The sequence below is a fragment of the Macrobrachium nipponense genome, chromosome 4 (genome assembly GCF_015104395.2).
Source record: "Macrobrachium nipponense isolate FS-2020 chromosome 4, ASM1510439v2, whole genome shotgun sequence".
NCBI classification, from domain to species: domain Eukaryota; kingdom Metazoa; phylum Arthropoda; class Malacostraca; order Decapoda; family Palaemonidae; genus Macrobrachium; species Macrobrachium nipponense.
In genome coordinates this window covers 93,544,896-93,567,353 of record NC_061100.1, presented here as the reverse complement: position 1 = coordinate 93,567,353, position 22,458 = coordinate 93,544,896, and the positions used below count along the sequence as shown (strand labels likewise).

The following is a 22,458-nucleotide window of genomic DNA, read 5'->3' as shown; positions in this document are numbered from 1 at the left end:
TGCACTCTTAAATTATACTGTTGCAAGCACAAAGACCACCTGGTCAGTCTTTGACTATGGTTTTTCATTCTCTGGATAAATGATAGGGGATTGTGAACAGACAACACTAAAATTTCTTCATTCCTAGGTCTGTTCTCTTACACTTCAAACTTTTTTAATGCTGCGATTAAGGCTAAAGTTTCCTTCTCGATTGTTGAGTATACTTTCTGATGTTTTTTCAGTTTTGAAGACATGAAGCACATAGGATGGTGAATATTATTTTCATCTTCTTGAAGTAGAACAGCTCCAATGCCACAGTCAGAAGCATCAACTTGTATCACAAATTTCTTGTTGAAGTCTGGAGCTTGAAATACTGGTCTTGAAATTAAAATGGCTTTTACTTTCTCAAAGGATTCTTGACAATGGAGTCCAAACAAACTTAGCTTTGGGACTAGTTAAGTCTGTCAAGGGAGCTACTACGGCTGAGAAATTTGGGCAGAAACAACGATAGAATCCAGCCATGCCCAAAAATCTTTGTAGCTGTGTCCTGGTAGTAGGTGGGGTAGCCTTACAGATACCTTCTACATTAGCATTTGCTGGAGCAAGAAGGCCTTTCCCAACTTCAAACCCAAGATACTGCACAGATGCCTTTCCAAACTCACTCTTCTCTAGGTTGACTGTTAGTCCTGCATCTTGTAGTTTCTTGAAAACTTTCTGCAGACTCTTCAGATGTTCTTCCCATGTTGTAGAGTAAATCACTATGTCATCCAAGTATACACCTACTCCTTTTATCGATACTAACAGTTGATCCATAACTCGTTGGAATATTGCAGGTGCATTCATCAGACCAAACGGCAGAATAGTATATGATACATTCCAAAAGGAATAATAAAGCTGACAGCAACTTGGCATTCCCATCTAAGGGAATTTGATAATATCCTTTCAACAAGTCTATCTTGGAAACAAACTTGGCTTGCCCAATATTATCAAGTAATTAATCTATAAGAGGCAAAGGATAATTGTCAGCCACACTAATGGAATTCAGTCTCCTATAATCAGTACACATCCTTAATGAACCATCAGGTTTCTTCACTAACACACATGGAGAACTGAAGTGACTTGAACTGGGTTCTGCTAATCCATGTTGCAGCAAATACTCAACTTCTTTCTTCAAAGCATCTCGATGATAAGGTGATAAGCAATAGGCTCTATGCTTGAATGGTTTTCCATCTTCTTGAATCTTGATCTCATGCTTGGTCATATCAGTATGCTTAGGTACATCTGCAAAAATTTCTGGGAACTTCTAATTACTTCACTTAAGTCTTTACCTTGTTCAACACTCAGAGGTTTCAGTATATCCTCCAAATTTTTGGAGATTGAAGAATTATTCATCTTGCTTTCAGATCCCAATTCGTAGCCATCATCGTCTTCTGTAGATGAAGTTGTCTGTGTTATTGACACAGTTTCAGATTTAGTTTCTGAGAAATAAGGTTTCAAGAGGTTCACATGTATCCCCTTTTGTCTTCTTCTTTCTGGTGTTTCAATCACATAAGTTCTGTCACTTAACTTCTGAATTATCTTGTAAGGACCTTGAAATTTATTAGTGAGGGGAAATCTCTTGACAGGTAAGAACACTAACACTTGTTGACCAACACTAAAGCTTCCTAGCTTAGTCTTAGCATCATATCTCCTTTTCATTTTCTCTTGACTCACTTTCAAATTTTCTAAAGAGAATTTTCTAATCTATTTCAACCTTTTCCTCAAGTTCTTCACATAGTCACCTTGGCTTTCCTCTTGATTTTCTTCCCAATTTTCTGCGAGAATCTTCAACGGTCCTCTCACTTCTCTACCAAAAATCATCTCATTAGGTGAACATCCCATACTTTCTTGATAAGCACTCCTAACTTCAAACAACATTAATGGTAAACCAACATCCCATTCTCTTCCTGATCCAGAACAATACTTTGTCAGCATACTTTTCAATGTCTGGTGGAACTTTTCCAAGGCACCTTGCATTTCTGGATGATAAGCAGTGGATAACTGTGTTTTCATCACATCCTGGAATAACTTTGAAGTAAAGTTTGTTCCTCTATCACTTTGTACTATTTCTGGTATACCAAACTTTGAGAAAAACCCCACAAGTTTTTCAGCAAGTATCTTGGCAGATATGTTTCTAACAGGGATTGCCTCTGGATATCTTGTCACAGGACACATTAATGTTAACACACACTCATTCCCCTTCTTTGTCTTCGGCAGCGGTACAACCATGTCTATTATCACTTTGCTAAAGGGTTTTCCTCTAACTTCAATAGGTTGGAGGGGGGGCTTTCTTGATGGTTTCATTCGGTTTTCCAGGTATCTGGCATTTATGACACTCACGACAGAACCTGCTAACATCTTTGTAAAGTCCAGGCCAGAAAAAATATTTCATGACCTTCACAGTCTTCCTGATTCCTGTATGTCCAGAATCATGAGCTACTGCTACCACTTGCTTCCTCAATGGATATGGAATCAAAATTTGATGATATTCGCCCCATACAGCATCTCCTGGTATATCTGTAGGTCTATACTACCTCATCAGCAAACCTTCCTTCAGATAATAACAGGTAGGAGTTTGTTGCATCTCTTCTCGATCAACAACTCTGAAGAAAAAATCAGCTAACGATGCATCCTTCTTCTGCATGTCCATTAGCTTCTTTCTTGTCACTTGACCAACTTCAAGGGTTGAATTCTCAATATCTACTAACTCAGCTACTGTAGTTTTACTACTGTCTTCAGGAACACTTTGACTACTCGGAGTCTCTTCAGGAACAACAGGTTTTTCTTTATCGTCATCGTCTTCTTCATGGGAAATCTCTTCTTGGTCAGCACTAGGGGAAACATCACTTCGCTGGAATAATTCTTCTAAGCACAAAGATCCTTTACTTGATCCTTCTTGGGTGTGTAAATTCTCAGTTTCTTCACTTGCAGTCGTAGTACTCTTCATACTTCTGGTAGTTACACAACTAGGAAACAGGTGGGGGTTATTCTTCTCCAGCTCTACCGTAGGACTAATCCTCAACGGTTTGTATGTCACTACAGGACAAGGAATAAATGGCACACCACCAACTTCATTCCCCAACAGAACATGTACACCTTCCACAGCCAGTGAGTCCTTTACAGCAAAATCAACATTCCCTGTCACCAATTCACACGACAGGTGTAAGCGGCATATAGTAGGAGTTACTTCCTCTCCTTCTATACCCTTCAGAATAACTGAATCTCCTGTGAGACTCTTCTGCAACTGAGGGTGAGCACCACGTACTACCACACTATGGTTACTCCCTGTATCACGTAATATCTTGACTGGTACCTGCACACTCCCTCCTTGAGTTGACAGCATACCCTCATAGTTATATGGCTTAAAAGCCTCCACACTGATAAGGCACTCACCGCTTGAAGTTACATTTCCACTGGTTGCTAAACATTCAGTTTGTTTAGTTTCAGTCTTGTCTGTAATCTGATTCTTTCCCACAATGCTCTTCGTAGTCTGTTTCACCTGGTCACCTTTCACCACCTGACCAACAGGCTTTAACAGCTGTTGATTCCGGTAACACTCTTGACTGAAGTGTCCTACTCTTCCACACTTGAAACAGACAACATTAGGTTTCTGTAACTGTCTTGAAAAATAGGATGAGGATTTTACATTAACTTGCTGGGGTGTATTACCTTGTGTACCCTTGGTAGTATCACTTGTAGGTTTCCCATTAAATTTGTTCTTGATATTTGGATGAGACCTAAAACCTGGGTGATGCTGATTCTGGTACTTGACATTGTAATTGCGTTTGCTACTAATTATATTGTAATCTTCACTCAGTGTTGCAGCTTTGTCAAGTTTCTTAACCTCTCTCTCTCTCTCTCTCAAATAGGCTCTTATATGTTTGGGAATTCCCCTAAGATATTGTTCAAGAACAAGCAATTCTTCTAACTCATCAAAAGTTTTAACTTTAGCAGCTTCTAACCAACGTTTAAAACACCTTCTCACTTCATAAGCATAACCTAAGAAGGTTCCCTTCTCATCTTTTCTTAAATATCTGAATCTTTCATGGTAGTGCTCTGAGGGTCATCTGGTAAACTTGAAGCACACTGTGTTTAAATACTGTGTAGTCTTTACACTGATCAGCTGTTAAGGCTAGATAAGCACTTCTTTTACCAATTAAGACACTTTGTAGCAAAACTGACCATTTATCTTCTGGCCACCCCATACCTGAAGCCACTTTCTCAAAGTGACCAAAGAACTCATCTGGAGCTTCTTCAGTAAACTTAGGGATTCATTTCTTTACTCTTACTACATCAAATACAGGGTCTTGATTACCTTGGTTAGGGTTAGACGGTGTTACAGGTAAAGTGGATCTAGCTCTTATCAATTCCATCTCCCTTTCAAACCTTACTCTTTCTCTTTCCTCTTCTGCTGCTTTTTCTTCTTCTCTTTCTCTTCTTTCTTGTTTTTCCCTGTCTATTCTTTCTCTTTTTGCTTGCATTCTCTCTCTTTCTCCCTGCATTTTCAGCTTAATCAAATTCTCTTCTGCTTCAATGTGTCTAAGCTCTAACTCTACATCAGTTTTCTCTTTCTTTTCTTCTTGCTTATATATAAGATCAGCATGTTCTACATTCAACAACTCTTGAGTAAATTCTAACTCATCTTTATCAGTTATTCTACCACAGTCTATCAATGATTCCATAGCAATACATTTTATTTGTGCCTTTACCATACTAGTAGACACATAACCACCACATGCCACTGCTAAAGCACTCCACTGTGCCTTAGTCAGAGTGGTTTCAGATAACACTTGGATGGAAAGGGCTGCTAAAAATTTCTGAACCTAGAACTGAGCCATTTTCTCTAAATTATCAACTAACAATTCAACAGAATAAATGTAAAATAAAAACTATATGGTCACTCTCCTAGCAAAATATATCCCTAACACCACCAGCATAGACTAGAGTGATAATGTAATCTGTTCTCCCAGGTCTCTGGGCACCGTTAATACTTGTGCCAAGTATTTGGTACCTACACTTACCAATCATTAATTGTTACCTCACAACAGCCAAACACCTGAACCTTCATCTCAGGTAATAAACGACTGAATACTCCAAAGGCAACAGTGATCCCTTAAACAACTTACCAGTATTGTAAAAAATCAGACTAAGTTCATTAAAACAGGTGTGAGGTAATCCTATATGTGATCAAATTAATTAAAGGGCATCACTCCATCAACAACTTTAAAAGTCTAAGTATTTCCCTGATTTCAGAAGTCTAAGTACTTCCCTGGTTCTAACTCACTTCAAGTATATTGAAGGAAAACAGCTCACTTACCACTCTATGTTTCTACCTAAGCATAATCTAACCATACTGGTGAAAAAGAAAACACTTATAAAAATTTTAAATACAAAAATTTATTATCAAACTCAAAATTTATAAGTGAAATTCGTAATATCAGGGAAATTTACCATTACTTGAAAACAAATCAAAGTTTAATTAATTCTTGAATTAATTAAGTAAAATTAAATCAAAATTAATTTATCACAAAATTCAAGAAAATTTATTAATTAATCGAAATTTAAAAGTGTTAGGCAATAATTAAAATTTGGAAAATTAATTCACAAGCGCTAAACAATACTAAAACTGGAAAAGAATTCTAAGTAAATGCAAATTAATTTTTAAGTGTTGAATTCAGTTAAATGTGCAATAATTAATAAATGAAAACAACTAAGTTAATCATATGGTGAATGCAAATGAAAACACAGAAAAATATGGAAAATACTAAAATTGCAAAAAGCACTAATCACACAGAATATAAAATAAAAACACACACTTCAATAAGAAAAAATGCATAAATACACAAAAATCATCTAAATAAGAAAAATGGCCAAATGCACAAAAAATCACTTCAAATGAAACAAACACAAAACACAAAAATTTGCGATGTGTAAACATTTTAATTTGTTTCATGAAACCAATATAACTATTAGTTGCAACTCATAAATTTTCATTAACACATTACCTTGCTACCAATTGTTTCTTTCTGCTGCAACTAGCTCCAAAAATTTCACCAATTCACAACATTTCACAAAAGAAAAGGTGCTGTCACACACTTGTACAATGTTTGTTCAGATTCCATGAAAAGCACTAAACAACACTAAATAACTCTAAGAAATACGAAATCTAAAATTTACGAGTGACCATTCAGTAAGTATTAAATCTATGTTAATGTAAAATCAAGTATGGCGCAGAGAGAGGGAGGGGGGGAGACCTATAAACGCCAGGAATTTAAAGTCTGTAATGAATGCTTTCTTTTTGCACGGAAGCTGAACAGTGGATTTCGCACAAAACGTTTTGGGCTTGAGAAAGATGGTGCAATCCTTCTAGAAGCTTCTGATATGACATAACTTTACAGAAAAATCGTGAAATCTTCACATGGTATCGGCAAAGACATACAAGTATGAAACCAGTCTTGTACACAGTATGCTCTCTACAGGTTCCAAACAGAAGTCCCTTATCAGGCTTGTTGACAGGTTTCCAAAACAAAATGGAGATCTCGAGTTCATCTAATCTCGAGGTGATGACAAGTTGTGAAAACAATTTCTAGCTTGGAATGGACAAAGTTAATCTCTCTCTATTTTCACAGTCTACGTTATATTAACTTTTACATTATACTATGCGAAATCTAAACATACATTTTAATACATCCTATAACTTTAAGCTAAATAAGGAATCTGAAAATGTTGCAAAACTCATATGCATTTTGAAAGTAGCAGCATATAATATATATATATATATATATATATATATATATATATATATATATATATATATATGAAGATAAAAGGCCCATAAAACACTATTTTAACGTTGCAGCCATATATTTCGGGCACTTCCTTCTGTGCTCCTGATCACTGGTAAAATATGGACATAGGATGTCTTACAAGAGCATATATACAAAAACATATGTAGGCATGGCAGTAAGTCTCTGTTGGTGACCCAGGAAGGGTGGAAATTAAACTATTCCCTGGTGATTTCTGGCCTCATTAACTCCCGGCTGACGACTCGTCTGGTGGTCGGACTACATCGATGAACTAATCCTTAGGCGCTCCTCAATCAGGTGTCCAAGAACATCCAACCACCAGATGAATCGCCAGCCGGGAGTTAATGAGGCCAGAAATCACCAGGGAACAGTATAATTTCCACCCTTCCTGGGTCACCAACAGAGACTTACTGCCACACCTACATATGTTTTTGTATATATGCTCTTGTAAGACATCCTATGTCCATATTTTACCAGTAATCAGGAGCGTAGAAGGAAGTGCTCGAAATATGTGGTAGCAACGTTAATATAGTGTTTTATGGGCCTTCTATCTTCATATTATACTGTTGTATTATAGTAAAAAAAAAAAGACATTCATATATATATATATATATATATATATATATATATATATATATATATATATATATATATATATATATATATATATATATATATATATATATACATATATATATATATATATCTATATATATATATATATATATGTATATATATATATATATATATATATATATATATATATATATATGTGTGTGTGTGTGTGTGTGTGTGTGTGTGTGTGTGTGTAGTTTATTTTATAATCTTTTGTCTGTAGTGTTGAGTGTATGTTTGTTACTAAGGTTTTGGTGATCAGCACTGTCCATAGGGGGTCTTACTTGGTCCTATATTATTTCTTTTATTATTTTTTTAATCCTCATTACCACCATATAATGTTCTTAGTCGACTGTATAGGTCACATGCTATAAATTGCTCTATAGTTCCCAATCTGGTGCATATATTATTTAACTTGCTTCAACATTCCCCTGAGGATGGCGGGCTGCTATTGTCTGATTCTTCCATGCGGTTTATCAGTGATGTAACTTCATGTTTTTACACTATCAAATGATTTTGGGACCACTGTTCTCAAGTGAGTTTTTGTTTCACTTATGGTGCTGTTTTTTCTACTTCGTCTCGGTTTCCTTTAACCTGTATTCAACCTTCTTGATTTTTTTCTGTAGGCTATTCATTCCTGGAGATTCATTTTCAATGTAACACTTCTAGGTAGGTTCATAAAATTTACTTACCTTTTATACTGCCGTTTGCTCATTGTGTTTTTTTTTTATTCTACGTTTAATTTAGTAGACATAGTGCTGATCTTAACAAACAAGGGTTTAAAAACAAATATTGTGATCTCCAATCTTTCCTTTCTGCTACTTGGGAACATTATGTTATCCACCAATACTTTGGACTAGCCTTTCCCCGGCTATCCTATTCACTCTACCTGTTGCTGAACCACTTAAATGGATCGTATATTGTTCCTTGTCTTACAATTTATTTTATGTCAGTAGTCTCTTCCGGCCAGAGCATCTCTACCTTTCCATTTTCTTTCATCTTTTGTATTAGCAATTCATCTTTCCATCCTATCATTAATTCTACCCATTTCTTTAATGCAATCTTTCTTTCATGATCGTATCAATGCATAATAAATGGATTTATGAAGTAAAATATATCAATGACCAATGGGGTTATTAAAACACACTACACTCTCTGTGTCGTTTGTGCATGTAAATAGTCCACCTCATGACGGGCTCCGCTAAATACAATCACATTGACGTCGGCTGCTGTAATTTTTTTATTTATGAGGAACATTGCGTAGGTATAGTATCTGGTTACTTAATGTCATGTTAATATTTCTACTTTGACTATTATCTTTTCGCATTTACTTCCACTCCGCCAGTTGTATATTCTGTAAGATCACAGCTAAATAAACAGTTTCATCGATTTTGTGGGACTTTTTCATTTACTCTATTATTTTGGACGGGATTGTGTTTGGTTGATAGTGGCCTGTAGTAACGTTAAACAAGTCCAAGAGACCAATGTTAATATTCATATTTACTGATAGCCACAATAGTAATGAATTATACTTCTATGATTTAGATTTATTCCCAAGTTTTCTGTACTATTTTATTTATCATAACAGTGAAATATAGTGGAGCTTAATGTTATACATCATAGTCACTAGTTGCCTTTAGTAGCTATACATTCCTGCATATTTTCATTAATCCAACTTATATTTATTAATTTACTATGTTTATATTTTATCATATATTTTTTTATTAATGTATTAGTGTATTATCGACATAAATACCTTAACTAATGCACTAACCAAACTTTTTACCAACTGCAGACCCTTCTAATATTATACAGGGTGTTCCCTAAAATCATAAAAATTGTATAGCCTAAAAAATCTTTGTTGAAGACAAAAGTCAAATGGTAAAATATTACGATAAAATGGTTTAGTAAATTCGAGGTAAATATGATTACAGCATGCAGTGCATTATATCACCCATAGAGGGTACTATATACCTAGAGTTGTTTTTTTCTGTACCAGTACTACGTAGTTCAGTGGTCTTCCACCAGGGTGGCGCTGTAAAGCCTTGCGGCCATTTTTAAAGGTTTGGTAACCCACAAACTGAATAGGTGATTAGTGTACGTCAGTGTATGTTTAGTGAGTGTTTAGGTTTAGTTAATGTTTTGTGAATACTTGTGTGTATTGAGTGCTTGGTGAATGTTAATATTTAGTGAATGGGAATGTTTAATGTGTAAGTGTTTAGTGAATGTTAGTGCTTAGTGAATGTTTAGTCTATAAAGTGTTTAATGAGTGGATGGTCATTCACTGTTCAGTGTTTAATGAGTGTTCATGGGTTTAATAAGCATTTAGGGTTTAGTAAGCATTTAGTGCTTAATGAGTTTTTAGTGTATAGTGAGTTCTTAGTGAATGTTTAGTAAGTTTAGTGTACAGTGAGTACTTAGTGAGTGTATAGTGTGTATATAATGAGTGCTTAACGATTGTTTAGTGTTTAATTAATGTATAGGATTAAGTGAGTGTTCAGTGAATATTTACTGAGTGTTTGACATATAGTAGGTATTTAGTGAGTTTTGTGTTTTATGAGTGTTTAGTGAACGTTTAGTGTATGGTGAGTGCCTATTGTGTTGAGTATTCAGTGAGTGTTTAGTGTTATTGGAGTGTATGTTAAGTGTGAGTGTTCAGTGAGTGACTGTAAAGTAAGTGTGAGTTTAGTGGGTGTAAGTGCATTGTGAATTTTAGTGTTTAGTGGTTGTACATTACTGTTAAGTTAGTGCTTAGTGGCTGTATGTAAAGAAAGTCCTGTAATTTAGGCCTTGACCACAATGGTTGGAGTGCTTAAGCCAATCTGGCTTTGTAAGGTTATTTTTCTCTGTGAAATTGGGTCCAGTAATAATGATATTAATATCAGCAACACTAATAAAATAATAATAATAATAATAATAATAATAATAATAATAATTGTCACGAAAAATTAGTGCACGAATTTTCCTAGATGTATTTCCCGCCCATACATCCTTTTCCCACTTTCAATGTAAGGCGAATTGCCACGTATCAAACAGTCTGGCGGCTGTAATGAAATGGCTCTTTTTTGTATCTTTACATTTATCAGTCATTGCCTCTCCTCCCTCATAGATTAATGACAAAATTCTTGTTATCTTATAAATTATATGAAAAACGAAGGAATGTCTCCTTCTTGAAGAAAACAAATTCTCAATGAAATTGACTAACCCAATCCGCTCGGTATAACACCACCCTGCACCCCCGATCTCGTTCTCTTCCTCCTAATTAACCTAGTTGAGTTAGCAATTCTTGTTGGTCTTGCACGTGGTGTGCGGGTGTAAGCTTGGGCATGGAGGGAAGCGATTGACCAGAATTTCACATAGTAAGTAATCGTTCCTTTTTGTAGCCATCGTCAGGCTAAGTGAAGTTAATAATTTCTCACTTTGTTTAGTTACCTTTTGGAAATGTGTTGTCATATATTTAATTAAAATTGTAACTTGATTTAACAAAATTTTCAGTGTTTTTGAGTGGTCTCGTGGCCACTTAGATTTTGTCAATGTTTAGGGTGCAGAGCCACCGAAGTTCACTCTTTATTACCTTGTTTTGTTGCTAATAATGAAGAGTTTAGATTTGTAATAAAAATAGTTAAAATCATATGTGCTTACCTATCGAGATGGCCTTGTGTACGGGCTGCAACCTGTCCGTAAAGGTAGTGCTATCAGCCTCATAACATCCGGCACGAACCTTAATGAAAGTCGCTATTACATTCCAGACAATAGCAGTAGAAAAGATAAAAATGATAATAGTAAAAATAATATAATTAATAAATTAAAGTACTATTAGAGCTGAACCTAAACCTTTCAATATGGCCGCCCGAAGTCACAATCTCTGCAGGGACAGGCAGATCGCCACTCTAGTGATTGGCGATCTATGATATCAGTCCTGAAAATTGACAGTCAGAATACTCAATGAATGAATGTAAACAACATCAAGTCAGTGAAAATACTCTATGAATAACAATATTTACGAGAGACTTGTCAAGGTAAGACTGTTTTTAAACTATTCTTAGGCTGTAGTTATGTAAACTATATAGATTTCATAGCTGTTATTTATCTTGATACCGTACTGTAGGGAAAAGCCACACCAGAACTGCACGTCTGCGTCAGCCGGGCAAAGGTACCTATACTGCCCAGTAGGTAGGTGGGTAGTGCCGTCAGTGCACCTCATGTGATGCACTGTGGGCAGTACTGAAGGTTCTTTGCAGCGTCCCTTCGGCTCCTTGCTGCAACCCCTTTCAGTCCTTTTACTGTACTGTACCTACCTAGCCTAGCAGGCTACGACCTGCCCAGCAGGCTAGGTACCTCCCTAGAATGCTAGGTACCTCTTAATAGGGTAAAAAACCGCATGGTACAGGGGTGGACCATGTACGATCAATGTGTACAACCCCAAACAAAGTACATTATAACGCGCCCTGACATCGGAGATGGGCATCAGACGCGACTTGTTGTTGGTGAGAAACGGAGCTAAAGACCTCTACTCCGGTGTCAGGACGCGTTATAATGTACTTTTCTTGGGGTTATACACATTGATCGTACATGGTCCACCCCTGTACCATGCGGTTTTTTACCCTAGGTTACCTACCTACCTACCTACTTACCTACTACCCTATTTCTTCCATCTTGCCAGCTATCCATCCTTTCCTAACGATTACCCAGGAGGTAGATCTAAGCCTGTATACTGCGGCGAACTAGACAGCCAGTTGACATTTTTCTATACAGTTTTACCTCCTGAACAAGAATTTAAAGTAATATTTGTTCTGATACTTTATACAAACCCTCAGTCCTTTAACATATGGAATGTAATCAGCGCCACCAGCTGGAACTGGTCGTAAACTTTCGAACAAGGTGGTTCTATAGTTACCTAACCCTTTAACGCCGATTGGACGTATTAAACTTCGACGAAAACTGTATGTCGGGTGCCAAACCGACATACGAAACGTCGACGAAAAAAGTTTTTAAAAAAAATTCGTGGAAAAATAGTAATAGGCCTACTAGGCGAAAACTTTTGAATCACGCACCTTTGGGGATACTGGGAGTTCACGGATCAAGCTGTTGTTTTGTTTACAATCGTTACCCAGGCGCGCAAGCGCGAATTTCTTTCTTCACGCACTAAAAGCATCAGCGACACATCTCAGAAATTATTTTGTCACTTTGACATAATTTTTGCACCATTTTATATTAGCCGTTACATAGAGTTTTTTATATGAAAATGTGTGCAATTTCATGTAGAATACAACAAAAAACAACTCATGGTTGTAGCTTTTATCAGTTTTGAAATATTTTCATATAAATAACGATAAGTGCCAAAATTTCAACCTTCAGTCAACTTTGACTCGACCGAAATGGTCGAAAAACGCAATTGTAAGCTAAAACTCTTATATTCTGTTATATTTAATCATTTACCTTCATTTAACAACAAATTGGAAGTCTCTAGCACAATATTTCAATTGCTCCGATACGTAATACAAACCCTCGGTCCTTTAACAATAGGAAGTAGCTAGCGGCAGCTGGAACGGTCGTAAGCTTCGAACAAGGGAGAACGGTAGTTAACCTTTAAACGCCGAATGGACGTATTAAACGTCTAGTCAAAATGTCCCCCGTATGCTGAATGGACGTACCATACGTCTACTCAAAAAAGTTTTTTTTTAAATTCGCGGAAAAATACTTATAGGCCTACCAGCCGAAAACTTTTGAATCACGCGCCTTGGGGGCTGCTGGGAGTTCACGGATCAAGGCGTTGTTTTGTTTACAATCGTTACGCAGGCACGCAAGCGCGAATTTCTTTCTTATCGCACTAAAAAGTATCAGTGACACATCTCAAAAATTATTTCGTCACTTTGACATAATTTTTGCACCGTTTTAAATTATCTGTTACATGAAGTATTATATATGAAAATGTGCGCAATTTCATTTAGAATACAACAAAAAATACTCATGATTGTAGCTTTTATCAGTTTTGAAATATTTCCATATAAATAACGGTAAGTGCCAAAATTTAAACCTTCGGTCAACTTTGACTCTACCGAAATGGTCGAAAAACACAATTGTAAGCTAATACGCTTATATTGTAGTAATATTCAACTATTTACCTTAATTTTGCAACAAATTGGAAGTCTCTAGCACAATATTTGTTCCGATACGTAATACAAACCATCGGTCCTTTAACAATAGGAAGTAGCTAGCGGCAGCTGGAACGGTCGTAAGCTTCGAACAAGGGGAGAACGGTAGTTAACTGCTTGTCGGCGCGCGACTGGGAGGTAAACAAATCACTTTTGCTTTTGGCCGCGGGTGTGAAGGACGTGTTCATCATCGCTCTCTGCCCGCTTCATCGTCGTATGCTTTGTTTATATTGTGTTTTCTACTAATGGTTTGTTTGTCTTGAAAATGAAACTGTAAGTACACTGTTTTCATTTTCATTACTTAATTATGAACCAACATGGAGCTATCGCCGTAGATGCGGCGATTTTCTCTCTTTTCATGAATGGAACCCTTGAATTATGTCTCGGTGCCGAGGGCGGGCGCGCTTGCGCCGAGTCATGTATTTTGGGCGAAAGTGTGTAATTGAAAAATGTACGTACTCTTTTCATTATATTTTTGCCCTGTGCGTTCGTTGCCGAGAGCGTGATTGCGCTCGGCACGAGCCTCTTATTTTGTATGATAGAATGCAATGAAAGTGGATTTGCAATTGCAGTATTCTTTTCATTTTCATTTATTTATTTGCATCAATTTTAATTTGGATCAATTGATCCTTACGATTATTTTCTGTGAAAGTGAAATCGCAAGTGCAGTATTCTGTTTCATTTTCATATATATTTTATGATAGCATCATATTATTATGGATCAAGTTTCCGCTCTTACCCGGGAATTGATCTTTTCCCCTTTAAGTTCTATGAAGTGAATCGCAAGTGCAGTATTCTGTTTCATTTTCATATTACTTTTCACTGCTGTGCGGGGGTAGGGAAGCGAAGGTCTGCCAGGAAGTCGTCGGAAAAGCTCTCCCGCGACTCCCCTTGGTATCCGATTCTTCGTCTTCTTTCCTGCCCCCCGCTCAGCTTCCTCGTTGTATTTTGTATTTGGGGTCTTCCTTGTGTTCGGGGTGGGGCATGTCTTCCCCCCGTGCGTGAGGGAACCCCTCTTACTAATCTATCTGTGCTACCGCAGGTGCTACATCCGTGGGAGACGACCTTGGACAGGTATGGACCACCGCGGCGGCAGGGCGTGCCTAGCATCCACGGGCTGCTGCAGCATCTAGCGAGGTCTGGGGCGGTCTCCACTACTACCTCCACGGCCGCTTATGCTGCTCCCCCCGCCTGGTCTACACTCCCCATGCTGTGTCGGTTGACGCCCGTTCGTGCCGCTACTAGGGCCGGTCGCCGCCGTACTGAGGGGGGGTATGCCGCCGTCGCCTGTGTTCTTCATGTTGCCTGCCCAGACTTCCGCTGTTCCAGCAGCTCGCCCCTGGACCGGCCGCCAGTACCCAGTCCCGCTGGCTGCCGATGATTCTACGAGGTGATGGCTGGGCCTGCCGTACCTGCCGCTGATGTGGTTCCCGCTGCTGGCTTGGCTGTCCCTTCTGGGTCTACCGCTGCCGCTGTTCCTGCGCTCCTGAGCTGGTTGCTGTACCTGTCGCTCCTCGTTCCTGCGCCTGTCCATGCTGGTCCTGCCCACGGTGTATCTTCCCCAGTCCCAGGTCCTTCCGGACAGGTGCAGTCGGGCCGTGTTGCTTCGGCAATAGCCCCGGCTCCGGCCTGGATGGAGGACCTGATGACTGTCCTGCGTGAGCTGACGAGGAAGCGGAAGAAGAAGAGGAAGGTGTCATCTTCGTCTTCATCGTCTGCTGCTGCCTCTTCCCCTTCGACTTCTAAGGCCCATAAGCCGAAGAAGAAGAAGGCTGCCTTCCCCCCTAAGAAGTCTCCTTCGGGAACTTCTAAGGGGGCTCCTTCTGCTGGTCCTCCTGCTCCTTCGGGAGCGGGGCCCGTCTCCCCTTCCGTAAGGAAGAGATAGACGGGGACCAGAGGAGTACCAGTTAGCGCTGGTACTTCCTCGCCTGGTGCTAGCGGCGATGCCGCTACGCCAGGTTCCGGCTCGGTCTTTCGTTCGCGAGAGATCCCGAGTGTACGCTTTCCCTCGGGAGACCGTGCAGCTAAAGTTTCGGCGCCAGAGTTCGCTCGGCGCCAAGACCGCGGCATGGAGCAGAAGGCTGGTGAGAGCCGCTCAGGTGACTCTCGCCAGGCCAGCGGCCGCTCTTGTAGCGACCACCTGGTAACCCGGGTTTCCCCCCTAAGAAGGCTCCTTTGGGAACTTCTAAGGGCTCCTTCCACTCCCGTGGGACGGGGGGGTTCTTCTGCCGGTCCTCCTGCTCTTTTGGGAACAGGGCCCGTCTCCCCTTCCGCAAGGAAGAAGAAGACGGGGACCGGAGGCGTACCGACTACCACCGGTATTTCCTCGCCTGGTGTTTGCGGCGCTGCCGCTACGCCAGGTTCCGGCTCGGTCTCGTTCGCGAGAAGTTCCGAGAATACGATCTTCCGCGGGAGAGCGTGTAGCCAAATTTTGGCGCCAGAGTTCGCTCGGCGCCAGGACCGTGGCACGGAGCAGAAGCTGGTGAGAGCCGCTCAGGTGACTCTCGCCCGGCCAGCGGCCGCTCTCGCAGCGACCAGCTGGTAACCCTGGTAGACGTGACTGTCTCTGACCAGCCACGGGCTGAGGCTGGGAAGAGGTTCCCCCCTCTCGATCGTTGGTGCCAGCCTCGGCTAGTACCAGCGGTATGACGCGCCGCGCGACACGCACCGGTCTCACCGCGACAGTGGTCTCTGCAGGTCTCCTGACCGCCGCTCCCACAGGGACCGGGCAGATAGGGGGACCAGCAGCACTCCTCTGCACACGAGATCGGGGCCGCTGTTCTCGGTCCAGCAGTTTCCTTGGGAAACGGCTCGACTAGGCCTGCAAGTTGGCGATCGCCTGCAGCCCTCCAAGCCCGCTGGTTCTGCCAGCGAGCGTAAGAGGAGCGTGTCATGTCTTCCTCTCCCGTGCCTGCAACTTCCTCGGTTTGCACCAGGAATAGCGAGGCACAGCGGGGTGATTGTGAGGGGCATGCCCCGCACGATCCCGTCACGACGCCGTAAGTACCAGGTACGATCTTCGGACCGACCAGGACGTACGCGCAAGTGGCAGGAGGAATCCGAGAGGTATCTATCGCAGTTCCTCCTCCTTAAGGGGGAGGTTCTCGGAATGCTCTTGTTCGAGGGGCTTGACGGTCCTACTCTGCAAGATGCTATGACTTTCGAGATCCAGAGGAATTTTGTCGAGGTTATGGCGCTGATTCGTCAGCGCAACGACCTCGGGGAAGGATCGCCGCTCCCACCAGCAGAGCCCACGTCTCGGCTCGAGTCGTTTTGGGGCCCGAGAGGGAACCCAAACCGACGGTGGGCCTGCCGCGATCAGAGCTTGCTGATTCTGTCTTGAACCAGAGTCTCTCGTCTCTGGATAAGAAGGCTCTCTCAGATCTGGCCGGTCGAACAAGCTACTTCCACCTCCTCTACTGCGACAGCGGCGTTTCTACATGTCTTCGGACACCGTATTTTTATACATGCAACTTACCCGGCAGATATATACTTAGCTATAGACTCCGTCGTCCCGACAGAATTCAAAACTCGCGGCACACGCTACCGGTAGGTCAGGTGATCTACCATTCCCGCCGCTGGGTGGCGGAATCCTGACCATTCCCGTTTTCTGAGCCAGATTTTCTCTGTCGCTGAGGCCGGCAACAACTGTTGTTTGGTCTCTCCTGATTGGAATTCTGCTCATTTGCCGAGAATTGGTTGGACTCATTTGGTGAAGTACTCTTGTTTATTCTCGGGATTGGCATACGCTTATTTTGGACTGGATTAGGACTTGGATTTGGTTTTTTCTATTAAGATGGCTGAAGTTAAAGTAACACCTAAGTTTAGGGTTTCATACAATCAACTTACCTGTCAGATATATACATAGCTAAGACTCCGTCGTCCCCGACAGAAATTCAAATTTCGCGCCACTCGCTACAGGTAGGTCAGGTGATCTACCGGCCTGCCCTGGGTGGCAGGACTAGGAACCATCCCCGTTTTCTATCATATTTTCTCTGTCGCCGGTGGTATCAACATTGTTGTTATTACCTCCTGACTTGGATTCTTTTTTCAACATTTGATCAACGTTTTTCGACTTTTTGGTGACGTATTTGGATCGTGTTTTGGCATTCGCTACTGTGGACTGTTTTTGGAATAACTCTTTTGGATTTTTCTCAGTATGTCTGATTCTAATGTGAGTGTGAGAATGTGTGTGAATGTAGGCTGCAGGGTGAGGATACCGAAAGCTTCGGTTGATCCTCACACTGTATGCCGTAAATGTAGGGGGGTGCAGTGTTCTGCTATTAACACTTGTAAGGAATGCGAGAGTTTGAATGCAGAAGAATGGAAGCACTTTGACTTCTTATTTGAAGAAGTTAGAGAGGGATAGAGTTAGAAGCTGAAAGGTGTGAATTCAAGGCTATTGAGCCTTTCAATGATAATTCTAACCCTACTACTGTAGTCATTTCTCCCTATAAATCTCATTCTCAGAGTGTCTTTTCGGTTTCGGCATCGGAAATCGCCAATCTGAAAGCGACGATCCGAGACATGAAGTCCAAGATGGCGGACTCGAAAGGTAAGGCTAGTGATAGTGAAAAATTTTTTAGTGAAGTGAGCCCTATCAGTGTTGTGGAGGGGGCGTTTGATCGTCCCTGCGGCGCTCCCAGGCCTAGACCTCTTCCAAGCTCACATGCCCAGAGGAGAAGGAAAGTCGAAAGCCTTAAGGAGGTCGTGGGGAATCCCCAACGGTCGACGTCCCTTCAGCTAGCTTTGCTTCATGGCAGCCAGCTCAAGGGCGCTACAGGAAAAGCGTCCTTCGCGAGTGTTTCTCGTCCTCTCCCTCTCCCTCACCTAAACGAGGGTGGAAGGAGTCGAACTTATCGAGACCGCTGAAGCGTCATATGAAGCAAGACATTGATTCTAGCCCGGAGCGCTTCCTCGGATGACGCCCCGTCTGCTATTAAGAAGGCGAAGGTGGCGTCACGTCACCTGACGCTTATGAGGAAGTACCCCATCATGCTTCTTCCCCGAGTGGATGACGAAACGGCGTCAGGCACTAGACGTAGGAGAAGCGTCAAGGAAGATCATTATGGCGGTGCAAGAACAACTGTCATCTCTTGTGGGAGTTTTAGCGCCCCGTCGGAAGGACGTGACGCTTCCTATTAAGAAGTCTCGTCCTCTCGCACCTGCTCGGAAGACGTCTTTTAGAAGTGAAGCGTCAAATCAAGAGGATCTTAGACGTGAACTCTCCGTCCAGATTGGATTTGACCGCCGAGATAGGAAGCCCTTAGAAAGAAGCGAAGCGTCTTCCAGACGCGAAGCGTCCATCTAAACGTCAACAAGACGTCATACATGACGCTCGGAGAGCGGGAAGCGTCATACATGTCGTCTTCTAAAGCGCGAGAGAGCCGAAGTTGTGACGCCTTCCAAGTCGATCAGAACGGGAAAAAGGAAAGACTTTCATTCCCTTAGCCCCTCTCCGATCAGGAGTTTGTCTCCCCCAGAAGAGGAAAGTTCTGAAAGGAGAACAGAAACTCAGGATTATCACGAGTTCGAACGAAACTCGGATGATGACGATCTTGGAAGAGAGGGGCTTGTCCAACTATAAGGTGTTTGACTACCATGCTTCTGGAGGAATACGGAGACGAGTTGACTCCGGCTGCTCCTCCTTCTCCGCGCTCGCTCTTTTCGAGTGCGAAGGCGAAGAAGACTTCGTCTTTTCTGAAGATGAAGCCCACCATCTCGATGAAGCGGGCTTTACACGCCTTAGACGCCTGGATGAAGTCGAAGAAAGACTTAACCTGGACAGTATTTTTGGCATGCCTCCAGCAAGGTTAGCTGGGAAAAGAGGCATATGGTACAAGACGGGGAGGATATGGGTATCGCTCTCCCTTCTACTACAGAGGCAGACTTTTCGACGTTAGTCGACGCTTTCAAGGCGTCCTAGTCTTAATTCTGCCCGCATTACTTGGAGTATTTCGGAACTGGATCATCTCCTCAAGGGACTTTTCCATGTATTGGAAGTATTCAACTTCTTAGATTGGTCCCCTTGGGGTGATGTCCAAGAAAGCTCACGATTCGCAGGGAATCGAACCTGAAGCCCTGTTATGCATTTTGTCGTGCATCGACAAGCAGTACAGGATGGATCTTTGGAAGTCTCTGCATTATTTGGAGCAGGTCTTTTGAAGAAAAGGACAGTGTATGGCGCCTTCTTAACAAGGCAGTCTCGCATGCGCAGAGGGCAGCTCTGCTATATGCACCTCTTTCGGACTATTTTGTTTCCCTTCTAAGTTAGTGAAGGACGTAGCTCACTCTTTAACTGAGAAGGCGACACAGGATCTTCTGACGCAGTCAGCTAGGAAGAAGTAACCTGCTTTAGTGTCGGACAAGAAAGAACCTAGCACTTCTAGGCAGCCCTTTCGAGGTGGGTCCGATCTCCAGACCTCCCGCAAGAAGGAAGGCTCCAGAGAGAAGAGGTAGGTCCGCCTTTCGTCCCTTTAAAAAGGGCAAATGAACATTTCTCCTCCAAACACCAGTAGGTGCCAGGCTCCTGGAATTCGTGGAAGCCTGGACACTGATAGACGCAGACGCGTCTTCACTAAAGATCATAAGGAAGGGATATCGTATCCCTTTCCTGAATACTCCGCCCCTAACGTCAATACCAAGGGAACTATCAGCCAAGTACAAGGATCCTGTGCTGAGGGATACTCTTCGATCGATGGTGGAACAAATGTGGGACAAGAGTGCAGTAGAACTAGTACTGGATCAAAACTCCCCGGGGTTTTACATCGCCTTTTTCTAGTGGCGAAAGCCTCGGGAGGCTGGAGACCAGTACTAGACGTCAGCGCTCTGAACAAATTTGTTCAGAAGGAGAAGTTCTCCATGGAGACTTCTGCTTCAGGCCTAGCGTCATTTACGACAAGGAGATTGGATGGTGTCTCTAGATCTCCAAGACGCCTACTTTCACGTCCCGATCCACCCTTCATCGAAGAAGTACCTCCGTTTTCATGACGGGGGGAAGGATCTTTCAGTTCAGAGCCTTGTGTTTCGGCCTGTCCACAGCTCCTCAGGTCTTCACAAGCCTGATGAGGAATGTGGCGAGATTTCTTCATCTCAAAGGAGTGAATGTCTCGATGTACCTAGACGACTGGCTCATCAGGGCCAGATCGGAGAGACAGTGTTTGGAGGACCTAAAGTTAACTCTGGATTTGACCAAGGCGTTGGGATTGCTTGTGAACCTCGAGAAGTCTCAGATGACCCCCAGACAAGACCTAGTCTATCTGGGATTCGGATGGATTCTCGGGGTTTTCGAGTTTTTCCTTCGCAGAGAGAACCGCAAAAGGTTTGAGGATAATCTCTCTCTTCTTAGAGAAACAGCAAACGTCAGCGAGGGAATGGTTGAGCCTTCTGGGGACGCTTTCCTCGCTGGAACAATTCTTCCCTCTCGGAAGACTTCATATCCGTCCACTTCAATTCTTCCTCAAGAAGTCTTGGAGCTGGAAAAACGGACAACTGTCGGACGTTTTTCCCATTCCGTGGAGGTAAAGCACACCTACAGTGGTGTTGCTGCCTCTGGAAGAGAACAAAGGGATCTCTCTAAGATCAGAACAGAACCAATAGTGTTGTTCTCCGAGCGTCGGAGACGGGTTGGGGAGCGACATTAGGCTCGGAGGAAGTGTCAGGCACCTGGGAACCAGCACAGGTGTCCTGGCACATAAATTGCAAAGAGCTCTTCGCCGTACACCTGGCTTTGAAGAGCCTAGAACCTCTGGTGAGAGACAAGGTAGTACAAGTAAAACGTGGACAACACCACCGCACTTGCCTACATTCGGAAACAGGGAGGGACACACTCCTCGTTCCTTTACGAACTCACGAGGGACCTATTACTTTGGACGTCTCACAGGAACATCTCCCTGCTGACAAGGTTCGTACAGGGAGTAAGGAATGTGAGGGCGGACAATCTCAGCAGGAGGAACCAGGTCCTTCATACAGAATGGACTCTGCACGAGGAAGTATGTCGCGATCTCTGGTCTCTGTGGGGAACTCCTCATGTGGATCTATTCGCAACATACATTTCAAAAAGGCTCCCAGTGTTTTGCTCGGTCGTGGAAGACCCAAGAGCAATTATGTAGACGCCTTCCTGCTAAACTGGTCTCGAGTGGACGTGTACGCTTTTTCCCCCATTCAAAATCCTGGGGTTAGTATTGAAAAGTTTGTGGCGTCAAAAGAGACGAGGATGACTTTAATAGCCCCCTTTTTGGCCGGCCCGGCCCAGGAATGGTTCCACGGAGGTGGTAGAGTGGATCGTTATACTTTCCAAGATCCCTACCAGGAAGGACGGATCTTCTCAAACAACCACACTTCAAGAGGTTACCATCAAAACCTCCCCGCTCTCGCTCTGACTGCCTTTCGACTATCGAAAGACTTGTCAGAGCGAGAGGCTTTTCTCTGCGAAGTGGCAAGCGCGATCGCGAGAGCTCGCAGAACCTCCACTTCAAAGTATACCAGTCGAAGTGGGAGGTCTTTAGAATGGTGGTGTAGAGCCAAGAAGTTGTCCTCCTCCTCTACCTCTATAGCGGAAATGCTGATTTCTTGCTATTCCTGAGAGTAAAATCGCATCTAGCCGTATCCCACAATAAAGGGATACAGGAGTATGCTCTCGGCTGTATTCAGGAACAGAGGTTTAGATCTGGCAAATAACAAAGATCTCCACGATCTCATAAGGTCTTTTGAGACGTCAAAGTCTAAGGAACCAGTACCTCCGAACTGGAACTTGGACGTAGTCCTCCAAATATCTGTCTTCGGATAGATTTGAGCCTCCACATCAGGCCTCATTTAGAGACGTAACTAGAAAATGCCTATTTCTTTTATCGTTAGCGACGGCA

The 22,458-nt window shown here is 42.3% G+C and overlaps 1 protein-coding gene across 3 annotated transcripts in view; it reads left to right on the top strand.

Moving 5' to 3' along the window:
• Positions 1 to 10,697: 10,697 nt before the first annotated feature.
• Positions 10,698 to 22,458, top strand: part of LOC135211023 (2-oxoglutarate and iron-dependent oxygenase domain-containing protein 3-like) — a 235,341-nt gene continuing 223,580 nt past the window's right edge. Inside the window, exon 1 of one of the 3 annotated variants that reach the window (XM_064244053.1) lies at positions 10,698 to 10,798. The gene's annotated coding sequence lies outside the window, so the exon portion shown is untranslated. Of the gene's footprint in view, positions 10,799 to 11,301; positions 11,459 to 22,458 lie in introns of those variants that run through there. The other 2 variants (XM_064244052.1, XM_064244054.1) reach the window with 2 other exon arrangements.